General features: G+C 49.0%; 1 protein-coding gene across 5 annotated transcripts in view; it reads right to left on the reverse strand.

The window, feature by feature from the left end:
• LOC138511252 (protein unc-13 homolog B-like) overlaps positions 1 to 12,499 on the reverse strand; it is a 2,171,549-nt gene that overhangs the window by 478,324 nt on the left and 1,680,726 nt on the right. The gene's annotated exons all lie outside the window — the stretch shown is intronic.

The raw sequence follows: 12,499 nt of genomic DNA on the forward strand, positions 1-12,499 counted from the left end.
CACACTGCTTTTGTTCAAGCCCAACATTTCTTTTCACAATGTATTCTTCACTTATTTTGGATGCAGGTCCCAGACTTGCAGTATTCCAAATGGCTTAGTTTCTTTCTTGTCAAGCAAAGGTCATCTCATGGACTGTCCCCATTTTGGGTGTGAGGAGGGAAATGCAACTGCTTGGTTCACTCTCGTGCCAAGCTGTTATATTTTTGTGAACTTATTTGGGTGCAGGTCCCAGACTTGCAATATTCAAACCGGCTTGGTGTTCACTCCTGCCAAGCCTTCGTCCTGCCTTGGACTGTCTCCCTCTTTGGGTGCGAGTCCCAAACTTAAAATATTAACAGTTGCTTGGTTTACTCTCCTGCCAGGCAAAAGTCCTAATGTGGACACTCTCTCTTTGGGTTTGGATCCCAGACCCAGAAGGAGGATAGCACAGGGCGCGCTGGTCTTGGAAGCAAGACCACGCAGAGCAACACAGGTTTGAATCCCGGATCGCGCTAAGAAACTGAGCTCCGGTACACTATTAGGCGCATTATAAATAAGAAAATTGATAAATAAATAAAATATTCTGTTTGGCTTTGTTTCAGTTTCTCATATCGATCCGGGTCCCAGACTAGCAATATTCGGGTAAGCTTTTGTTTTTGTTTCTCATGTGGGTGTGTGTCCCAGACTCGCACTTCGTTCCCAGGGTCCCAGACTCTCTTAATCCGGCTCCCGCCATCGCCCCCTTGCTCCATCAGACTGCCAGCACCACTCAGCTAATCAGTGTACCTGTTTGTTACCTTCTGGTAGGTAACAGCATTTCCCAAGAACCTGCTGCGTCTTTGGAGGCTTTGGTTGCGTTCGGGGCTTTGTCGTGGTCGACAGTGGCTTTCCCCGATAACTGCTTCTCGCCGGCGGTGCATCCTTTCTCCTGCATATTTTGCCAGTGCTCTGGATGCCCAGAGGTTCCACACGGCAGCAACGGGAGCAGTCCTTGCTTCTGCGAACTGGCTCATGTTCTCCTCCGCCGCTCTTCGCTTCCCTCCTGCTGGTTCTCGTCCCTTTTGCCGCTGGACAGCTCACTGGTCCCCCCCTTGGAGGAAGGCTCTCCCGATGCATCTCAGCTGTAGAATGTTTGACTGCTTTGGGCCAATCACGTTCGATGACAAGCTAGAGTACTCACTCTGCATCACCAGAGTGATCCTAGGACTCCTGGTCATCATCCTCTTCTCAGTACATAACAGAGTCAGATGTAACACACTTTGCATTTTCTAATGTATACATTTTGTCAAGTATATTAGGTTGACTAACTTGACAATAACAGATATTGGCATTATTAAAGAATGGAGGGGTGGACCGAAAATTGGAGGAGGGTCCAGGTGTACTAACGCGTGGGCATACCGCGTTCTCGGAGCATGGTCATCGCAAATCCCATAATTCCTCCCTAATGGGATCCTCCCTCTGTGTGCCACCCCCATGGGGGCATATTGTACTGTGTATGCACTGCCCTGGCCCCACGGGAAAGGCCCCACCCCAGGGGAGAAGGGACGACATCCACAGATTCGTCACACTGCCTTGTTTGTGTTTCACCCATGTCTGCATTGTGTTTCAATGCTCCCTTACCTACGTTCTTTGCATATCCTTGCACACTTCCGACTGTCAGCCCGCAAGCTGGCACACTAAAAACCACCAATAATTTGAAAGGCAGTCAAGACAGCTTGGCACTATATTTCCACTACAGTGAGGTGACGTGGGCTGCATCTGTGTGATCGCAGCTGATCAGAGATTCACCTTACCTCACTTTGCCGTGGTAAATTCTGAAGCAATGGGGCGGTAGGAGAGCAGTGGAATACGGGGTTCTGGTGGTGGGAGGGGTACGGTGGTGCAGGGGACAGAAAGGTGGTATGGTGAGCTGACCCCCCCCTGGCTCCCAGGAAAACGCTGCAGTAAAATGTTTTAAGGTGTCCCATGCAGCCTGAAGACCAAGATACTTGCTGGGCACAAAATCCTTGAGAACGGAAGTGAATGGCAAATTAGCAAGCAAGGCACTATAACCTGAATGCATTAAAACAGCGAGGTGGGCGCCATGCCCTAAAGAATCTGTTCTGAAGTCAAGATGGGTCCTTGGATCCGGATGGAGATCCGAATCCATGTTCCAGAGAAGCATCTCACAGCCACTTAGTTTGTCAGATTTCTGCATCTTCTCATTTGGTTGCATCAATGGTTGTATTTGCGTTGTCCTCTAAATCATGTAGGCATTTATCCTGATCATTATAGATCTAAATCCATAAAGCTGTCACGTCACACAGATCAAGCCAATAGAAAGAAAGCAATGGTATGCTCTACGAATTTATCAAAAATTATCAATTTCTTCAGTGTGGTGGGAAGCAAGGTGACTTTAGAATTGTAAATGCATGGTTTGGTGGTGCAAACACCTTCAGTCAATATGGCAGAAGGTAGTGAGGTTTCTCGCTGACGTCACTCACTGGGGGCTAGGGGGGAACCCTGTGCTCTGAAACTTAAGTAGTTATGGCTGATGCTGTTACTTTGTCTTTGCAAAAAGATCAATAAAGACATTTAACAAAACATTTTTTGGTATGTCCATCACAGTTTATACAAAGTTTATCCTACAGGCCCCAACTGGAAATCCAGTGCAATTTAAAGCAGACCTAGAGACTGGATTTAAGACTGCTACAGGTGGAGCAGAAGAAGCCGAGCGTGGTCCCATGGCGGAGAAATGCCTAAATGGCTTGCATGGCTGAGAACCTGTTGTATACAGGACACTGTGCTTAAAGTTTTAAATGATTAAACTAATTGCACAATAACATTTTTAAAAAATAAAGGCCACTGTGACAGAAACCTGGAATAGTTTAAGAGTTTTTTTGTAACCGGCATTTCCTAAGAAGAGTCAATTTACGCAAAGGAGAGGAGTCTTCCCAAGAGTCAGCGGGCAAGAAAATTAGAAGCCCGCGGCAGCATGAGGCATCCCCTGGCATTTGCTCTTTGATCTGGGATGCCTGTATTATCCAGAGCCTCGGCAAGAACATGGCCGACTTCGCCCACGCCCTGCTCATTACTGGATGAGCCTTGATGCTGCAATCTTGCAAAGAGGAATGTACTGAACCAAATGAATCCATCCATCTGTGCCAGGGCCCATTGGCGACAAGCCTCCGCGTTGCCCTTCTGCCCAGAGGCACCCACTTGGTCACTCGGGCTGAACGAACGTAGCAAATAGCGGCTTCTCAGTTTCTAAGAATTTTCTACACAGATAACCAATATACTATGAAAAAGGAAATTCATGTGAATGTACACAAGGAAAAGAAAACAATTTTCATATTAAATGCCAGTCTACGTGACCCATAGAAAAGCTGATGGCGGTATGAGAGATTGGGATCCAGCAGACCCCTCCCTCCTGCAGCTCAGGAGGATCCCAGCGCCACTGTCCCCATTCATCTATCTAGGTTACAGTCCCTTAAAGGCTTGTGGCAATGAACATGTCAAGGACTCTCTGGGGCCAAGAAGAGACGTCTCATATTTTTCCTAATTTAAACACGGAATTTCAAGATGAGGATCCCTCGGGTAGGTGTGCGCGACGACTCATTTCAAAGATCTTCCTCCTTCAGACTTAATTAGACAGCAGGCACAGAGTCAGGATTTGATTTTATAACCCTATTAATAAGAGGGTTAAGCAAACACACGTTTGGTACAGTATTCAGTCGCTCGTCACAAATCTCAACACACACTGCCTGGTTGCCGCCCAATGACCTACTGACATAAAATAGGGAGGTGTTGAAAGCACCTGGTCTGCCACTATGGGGAATTCTGGCAGTAAGTGGGTTGTGTTTATGGGTATCTGAGTAACACAAGTTCTTATTAATGGGAAGGTGTTGGCAACAGCCAGCTTTTTGGCAACTCAGGGAAACTCAGTGTCCACAGTCGTGCAAACAATACAACCATAAGGGGCTCCACTGCTACTTGGTAAGAAGGATCAAGCATGCCAATCCTATTAGTGTGCCCCCATCACTCCACTCAGAGTCCTTCAGCACCGGCCAAACCCAGCACAGCCCTCACTCTGGTGCCCGCTCCTCCCAAGCTTGCGTACAGTAAACCAGGCACAGTTCCCACACCCATCACGCCTGCTTCATCTGATCATAACTCGATTCCAGCACTCGGTGTCAGGAAACTGTGTGCTTCTTGTGGGATCCCACTTTCTACTGCTTACGGTGGTCCAGGGCTCGGATGCCCGGGGAAGCTGCAGTCCTCAGGTGCTCTGCCCTCTTCAGAGATTCCACACAGTGGTGACGGACTGCAAGCATGCCAACCTATGACATCGAGAACGACTAAGAATGCCTGCGCAAGGGCTCCGATGCACCGGGAACACTCAGAAGGCCCCCAATGTAAAGAATGCTATATGGTTGAATAGGGATGTTAGAGAGGGAGGAAAGTATAACCGGCCCCGTTGGACTCCCTGCTCTGCAAAGCAGGCAAGCAAAGCCTTGCTGTTCTTCCTCTCAGAGCCAAGGTATTCTCCCTGTCCTGTGTTCTTATTTCCATCAGCTGTCACTCGTCACTTTAGGCTCCGAATCTGTTCTTTCACGGCCTGCTCATGGTGCTGTGCGTTCCCTGGTGCCTAGGAATACTGTTGCTAATGCCATCAGGCGTTCCAATTGAAGATGGTGGGTGGATGCCTCCTCATCACGACCTGCTACTGCTCGTCTGGAGCAACACTAGCTTATTTGCAGCATCTGGCGACGTCTCAACATCGTCGCGAGCCCTCTGTGTATCCTGCCACAATCCTCTAGCAATTGGCCAAAGCACAACTAGTGCTGTACAGGATCACTGGCCTATAGTTTGTGTTCTACAGCATCTTGGATGGATTCACAGGACACTATTGCTGGATTGTAGTTGCAGTAATCCAAACTCTCCATACAACCCAGTAGACCATCAGAGCATGAAAAGGTGTTTGAGCTGCTGTACTCGTAGCCTGGGACAGAGCTTGCTCTTATTCAGTGTTCACGTGAAAGTAAAAAAAAAAAAGCAGTAACCATGAGACGCAATAGTGCCATTGAGAAAATGACACTGACCCACAAGTGCATCCACCACTCTGCACACGAATACCTCTCACAAAGGATTCAGCCCTCCTCCTCCACAAGGCCAACGAGGGCACCCTACGCCAACATGATCTGTGTACCTATGGTAAGAAGAATTAGAGCAGGTGGCTCCAGCTTCCCCTACCTAGCACCAGCACATTGGAATGCCCTACCTCCCTCTATACGAGGCGAGGCCTCCCTCATGACCTTTTGCAAAGCCATGAGAACGGTGCTCGTCACCTAAGTATGCCGTAATCTACCTGCTTATCACACAAATATGATTCCACATAAATGTGACTCACCTATGCCTAGGTGTATATTTTATGTATCCTAATGTATGCTTGCTCTTTTTGCTCAATGTATAACTGCTTCTCCCCATGTGCCCTCTCCCTGTAACTAAGCTCCCTCAAGTAACAGTGCCTCAATGCCCAAGGGCTGCTGTGCGCTATACAAATGTAATACATAAATACATCAATAAATAAAACACTCTGGTATGGACTGCAAACAGGATGAGAAATTCCTGCCGCTCTCACTTCTGCTAATGTGCATGTGGGGCCTTTATGTGCCTCGGGTAGGGTGATGCCAAGGGTCAGTTATGCATCTCTACAAGGTAAGGTGACTGTATAAATACAAATGGTGCATGCAACCCCCATTTATGAGTCTCTTGACCAAAAGATGCAGGCACTTTTTAACTGTCCAAACATCTGATGGGGCTTGGAAGAAGCTATGCAATACCCAGAACCCAGGTACGGGGAGTTTACAGTGCTGGAACAGGATGAGTGCATTCACTGGCTGGCCTTCTTACCACATCATCTCTCTAATGGGATGCCCTTCCAGGATACTGCACCCCCCCCCCCCAAAAGACTTGCCAGCTCACCTGAACATAATGCATATCAATCTTTCACAGTACGTCACGTCCCAGACACCATAACTATCTATAGGCTAAGGTAGCTGCAGACTGTGAGTGAAAGCATATCTATACCACATGACGAATAAGTTGAGTCCATCACTTGACTGCCAAGCATCACATCCTGCAAACCCGGTGAGATCGCTGCTCGTAAGATAAGGGACAGAGCATGCACTCACTGTATTCCGCATTGCCCCCACCCAACCTGGATTGTAGGTCTATGAAGGGGTCACAAGGTAAGCAAATTAATTGTACATGTTCCACAGTGCAATGTGGTAGCTTACCCAGGATACCTTTCACTGAAGGGGGTCACTGTCCCAATGGAAGTCAGGCGTCTCATACTGTCCCCACACAAACACACAGATGGGGAAGAGATATTTGACTTTGATTGTGGATATGAGGGTTGAGGTAGTATGAGCAGTAGCATCACCCTCACAAATGTAAAGGAATATTGCACAGACAGTAGAAGAGAAAGTGGAGTTAGATGGAAGCAGAGCAAAGAGATTGAGGAAAAGGTACAGCAACACATGTGTATGAGGAAAAGAAATTAAGACATTCCAGAAAACATTTATACAGTAATCAAAATCACATTAGATCACAAAGCTCCATTTGGGGAGATCACAATTAGAGCACAGGTTGGACTCCTGCAACAGCCTCTTCCTCAATCTGCCTCTTTCCTCCCTCCGCCCTCTCCAACTAATCCAGAACAGAACTGCAAGACTTATCCTTGGCCTCAAGCCTAGGGACCGCATCTCTCCAGATGTTAAATCTCTCCACTGGCTCCCGGTGGCTGCAATTATCAAATTCAAGACCCTCTGCATCATCCACAAAGCTTTCAAGGGCCCAGGACCCTGCTACATCCAACTTTCTCTCCCTAAATACCTCCCTGCTAGAGTCCTTCTGGTCCTCTATTTCAAACTCTCTGCAGGTCAGACATTTCTCCACACAGAGTGGGGGGTAGATGTCTTTCTTCGGCAGGAGCCTCCCTCTGGAATGGCCCTCCGCCCCTCTCAGACTTGAGCCAGATCTACTTAAGTTCCAGAAGCGTCTCAAGACCTTCCTTTTCTCCTCTTTCCCTCTCCCCCTTCCTTGCTAATACCCCCCTGCTTCTGCGCCTGGCTGCCAGATCCCCGTGAGTCATACAGGGGTCATGCCCTCCCTCGACCAGTCTGCCTCAGCACCTACCAGCACTTGCTTCGGGCCCCATCCCCTGACCCGACTACTAAGTCTGGTCCACCCGCTCCTCGCACTAGTTGACCGTATCCTATCCCCCAGCGCACTTGCCCCCCAGACCTCTTTAGCACTTAACTACCTCTTGGGTTTCCCCTCTCTCCTGCACCCCCCCGCCCATCTTTTTACCCCTAATTCGCCCTGACCTGCCCCTCCCTCCGTCCCCCCTGCAATTCCTGTTAGCAGCACTTGCACGATCCAAATGTCAAGAGATCTAGTAGGACCATTCACTGTTTATCCTCCGCTGTTCCCTCTTCCCCCCCTTAGTCTTGTGGTGCCTGGAAATACTTTCCGATGTATAGGCACTATACAAATGTTCAATAAATAAAAAATAAAATAAATGTGGTAAAGTCACTACAAAAGGACAAAAAACAGAGCAGTGAGTCTTACAATCATGTACATGACACGCCGACACGAGCCACGGCACTACGGCAGAGAAGACTGCGTGAGAAGCCAGTCAGGAGTGGATACAGAGGAGAACAGTGGAGCGATAGATGGTCCTGCAGATGGTGGGGTGCCAAGGACAAAGGTTGGGGTGCTGTGATACCACTGTGAAGTCAGACCGAAAACCAGGGAGCTAAGCGGATGTCTGGCAATGGGCTAATGGGTAGTAGCAAAGAAGAAAACCACACTAACACCATCAGGCAAGCAAAGGCTTGCGCCTCGCTGAGCCGTAAGGAGAAGAAGGATGCCAGGAGATTTCTTGCAGATCTGCTTGGAGACTCCTAAAGGAAGGGTGTGCGCCGCAGTCTGAAAGAGAACAGGGGAGTGGATCTAAGACACGAGAGCAGTGCATGAACACAAGACACAGGAGTCACAGAGGAGCAAGGAGACAGATATACAGAGAAGAGGAGAACCGGGCCAAAAGCCATGAGGGTGACCAGAGGGAGGAAGAATTCCTGGAACGTAGTGCGAAGCTGAGTGACGTTAAATAAAGGGCAGAGGGGAGGAACAAGGTGCCTCAACCTGTGTAATGTTATGCAACAGAAAGTTGCATACCGGAATTGATGGAAAAGTCATATTGCAGCCATTTAAGTGAGTGAGCAGAGAATCACTGTAGACTGGGACTAGAAGACTTTAAGGAACCTTTTGAAAAGTGATTTAAAGCAAAGTCTTTCATTTTGCAACTTGAATGTTCCTAGCAACACTGTCAGAGACTGAAAGGAACACATTTGAATCCAGGGAAGTTCTTAGATCCATCTGATGGAAGCCAAAAAACTTTGCCCAACTCGGACCCAGTTCAGAATGTGGACCACCTTACAAACATGCCCAATGATAAAACACCTCAAGGCTACTTAATATTTCAAGACGAGCGTGAAGCACATAATTAGCCAGATCAAGTCACCAATGACTAGTAGCAATGCTGACAATGCCGACAATGCCGACAATGGTGAAAGGTTGATCTTGGAGATGTGCGATCGAGAACTGGGGAGCAGAGAGAACCCTGGGAGAGATGCCTATCCCAAATCTGCACACAACGCTGAAATGCAGCTCCTGCAACACTAGCATCTAAGGCTCAGGTTCCGAGAACCCTAGAAGCTGCTGAGAACTGGAACGGGCTGCTGACAATAGGGATTGGCTGAAGCGTACTGCTTACTGGACCTTGAGTGAAGCAGAGCATGTGTGCAGCTACTTCCTGCTCTCTGGGCATGGCTGCATGCCAGGCTCATACAGACCATTATTAGCAAGCTAAGAGATATTGTCTTGACTGTAAATGTGCGCGGCTCCAAGATTCCTAACCCAAATTGAAGATGATACTCTTTGTCATCACAAACCTATGAAAATCTTGCCCTGGATTGCATTCTGGGGGCAGGGATCCTTGTAAGATTGCCTCCGCCCCAGATTTTGTGTTGGGCGTAACCAACGGATAGGGCCAATGGTTATAAAACGCTCACTGGCTCTGAATTTGCAATAGTCACATTTATAGAGGTCTGCTCCCAGCGGATAATCCCCAAGTGTCTCAATGTAAAGGGATTTAGATCTTCCTGAGAAGAAGAAGAAGCAGATAGATGCATCATCTACTCCATCAATAAGGGGTGCAATGCACCATAGAATGTCTGCTTCCTGCCAACATGGCCTCCCTACAGGAGGTGAAAGCCAAAGGAGGTCTGCTCCCAGCGGATAATCCCCAAGTGTCTCAATGTAAAGGGATTTAGATCTTCCTGAGAAGAAGAAGAAGCAGATAGATGCATCATCTACTCCATCAATAAGGGGTGCAATGCACCCATAGAATGTCTGCTTTCTGCCAACATGGTCTACCTGCAGGAGGTGAAAGCCAAAGGAGGTCTGCTCCCAGGATACACATACTAAACTATTCTGCTTTCACAGCCTCTTAATCTGATGCATGCATGGCACTTTGCTTTGAAGTAATTGAGCACTACTTGAAACCTACCCAAATATCTTGGATGAAAATTGCACAGTTAAGAAATGTAATCGTGGACTTTAACTATTTCAAAGGTCTAAAAGTAAATAAGTCAAAAGATGAACCGATTAATGCCTTCAGCACCAGGTTCAAAGACAATATAGGTTTAATTCTGGCCACTCTAGTCGGTCCTTCTGTAGAACAGTGGGTGTGTACAGGCAACTCCCAACTCCCAACTATACATACACACTTTCCAAGGATGCAGATAGCTTAAGTACTTCTATCGGAGCTGGGGATGAATTGCCTTTGAGCTGCAGCGCACCCTGCCTCTCTTAAATCACATAGCAGTCAGTATGTCCCTTCAAAAGCTACAGACGATTGCCCACAAACCAGACCTGATTGCTCAGATTCTACGTCTCCATTCACGTCGACATTTCTGCGGATGGGTCCCAGGCCACGTTGTCTGTGGCCACGAAGATATACATATGACCTGTCCCTTTAGCGAGCCCCCCCCACATTTGCTTTTAGTTGGCCATATTTAAGATGTAGGTCAGGTTTATCACAACGGGTTACACATTCGTATGTAGAAAGCAACGTCAGATTTTCACCATAGCCATGTGTGAGGCTGGAGCTGCTCAAATGCCTGTAACACCCTAAATATGGCAGCAGCATTTACAGTTATGTGACGCCACTGTGCTTTATACTGCTTGCGCGGCAACTCATCGGGTCTCTTGTACTCTGAAATAGTGGGGAGTGTTCCTTTAGATGGCTTTCCTTTTGTGTAGATGTGTGTAGTTGAAAAGTCCGTGTGCACTATGTGCAGATGTCTTGTTGCAAGAGCATTGACTAGTTTGTTTCCAGAGGACAGCCGTGTGTGCCCGTGATGGTCTGATGCCTGGGCTGGGATGGGGATTTTTTTAATTGGTTGGAGAGGAGTAGCATGTTGATGTTTCCTGTGTCAGAGGTATGTATATAGTGTCTTTGAATGCAGAAGCTAAGGAAGTGTGTGCATGGAGCGGTTAGTGTACAGCCCAGTAAGGCAACTTGGAGCATCCATCCAGTTTGGCTGTGGTAGCAGGGCCATGCAGGGAAGAGGGAATGCAATACAGGAGCAGGCAGCAGCCGTTAGCCCTGAAACAGAGCGGGGGGCATGCAGGGAAGAGGGAATGCAATACAGGAGCAGGCAGCAGCAAGCAGCCCTGAAACAGAGCGGGGACATGCAGTGAAGAGGGAATGCAATACAGGAGCAGGCAGCAGCAAGCAGCCCTGAAACAGAGCGGGGACATGCAGTGAAGAGGGAATGCAATACAGGAGCAGACAGCAGCAAGCAGCCCTGAAACAGAGCGGGGACATGCAGTGAAGAGGGAATGCAATACAGGAGCAGGCAGCAGCAGGAAGCCCTGAAACAGAGTGGGGACATGCAGTGAAGAGGGAATGCAATACAGGAGCAGGCAGCAGCAAGCAGCCCTGAAACAGAGCGGGCACCTGCAGGGAAGAGGGCATGCAATACAGGAGAAGGCAGCAGCAGGAAGCCCTGAAACAGAGCGGGCACCTGCAGGGAAGAGGGAATGCAATACAGGAGGAGGCAGCAGCAAGCAGCCCTGAAACAGAGCAGGGACATGCAGTGAAGAGGGGGGAATGCAATACAGGAGCAGGCAGCAGCAAGAAGCCCTGAAACAGTGCGGGGACATGCAGGGAAGAGGGAATGCAATACAGGAGCAGGCAGCAGCAAGCAGCCCTGAAACAAAGCGGGGACATGCAGTGAAGAGGGAATGCAATACAGGAGCAGGCAGCAGCAAGCAGCCCTGAAACAGAGCGGGGACATGCAGGGAAGAGGGAATGCAATACAGGAGCAGGCAGCAGCAAGCAGCCCTGAAACAAAGCGGGGACATGCAGTGAAGAGGGAATGCAATACAGGAGCAGGCAGCAGCAAGCAGCCCTGAAACAGAGCGGGGACATGCAGGGAAGAGGGAATGCAATACAGGAGCAGGCAGCAGCCGTTAGCCCTGAAACAGAGCGGGGACATGCAGTGAAGAGGGAATGCAATACAGGAGCAGGCAGCAGCAAGCAGCCCTGAAACAGAGCGGGGCCATGCAGGGAAGAGGGAATGCAAACTGGAGCAGGCAGCAGCAGTTAGCCCCGAAACAGAGCGGGCACCTGCAGGGAAGAGGGAATGCAATACAGGAGCAGGCAGCAGCAGGAAGCCCTGAAACAGAGCGGGGACATGCAGGGAAGAGGGAATGCAATACAGGAGCAGGCAGCAGCAAGCAGCCCTGAAACAGAGCGGGCACCTGCAGGGAAGAGGGAATGCAATACAGGAGCAGGCAGCAGCAAGCAGCCCTGAAACAGAGCGGGGACATGCAGTGAAGAGGGAATGCAATACAGGAGCAGGCAGCAGCAGTTAGCCCTGAAACAGAGCGGGCACCTGCAGGGAAGAGGGAATGCAATACAGGAGCAGGCAGCAGCAAGCAGCCCTGAAACAAAGCAGGGACATGCAGTGAAGAGGGAGTGCAATACAGGAGCAGGCAGCAGCAAGAAGCCCTGAAACAGAGCGGGGACATGCAGTGAAGAGGGAATGCAATACAGGAGCAGTCAGCAGCAAGCAGCCCTGAAACGGAGCGGGCACCTGCAGGGAAGAGGGAATGCAATACAGGAGCAGGCAGCAGAAGTTCGCACATGGACTGTGGGAGAAAATGAGGCATATCACACAAGAGGAATTCCTAGGTGCAGATCACAGAAGACAGAGTTGGGTCTCTAGGAGCTACACACATCTGGAGCCAAATACATGAGTTAAGTGGGGTGTCTGGGAGTAAAACCACATTAGCCCACACATATACATTGAGGCCCCTAGGAGCAGAAGTATTACACTGTGTCACACAGAAATAAAAGCAGAAGCGGGCACACATTGATTTGGGAGACTTTGGAGCAAGATCA

This window comes from Ambystoma mexicanum, chromosome 6p (assembly GCF_040938575.1).
Source record: "Ambystoma mexicanum isolate Mex_15411 chromosome 6p, UKY_AmexF1_1, whole genome shotgun sequence".
NCBI lineage: Eukaryota > Metazoa > Chordata > Amphibia > Caudata > Ambystomatidae > Ambystoma > Ambystoma mexicanum.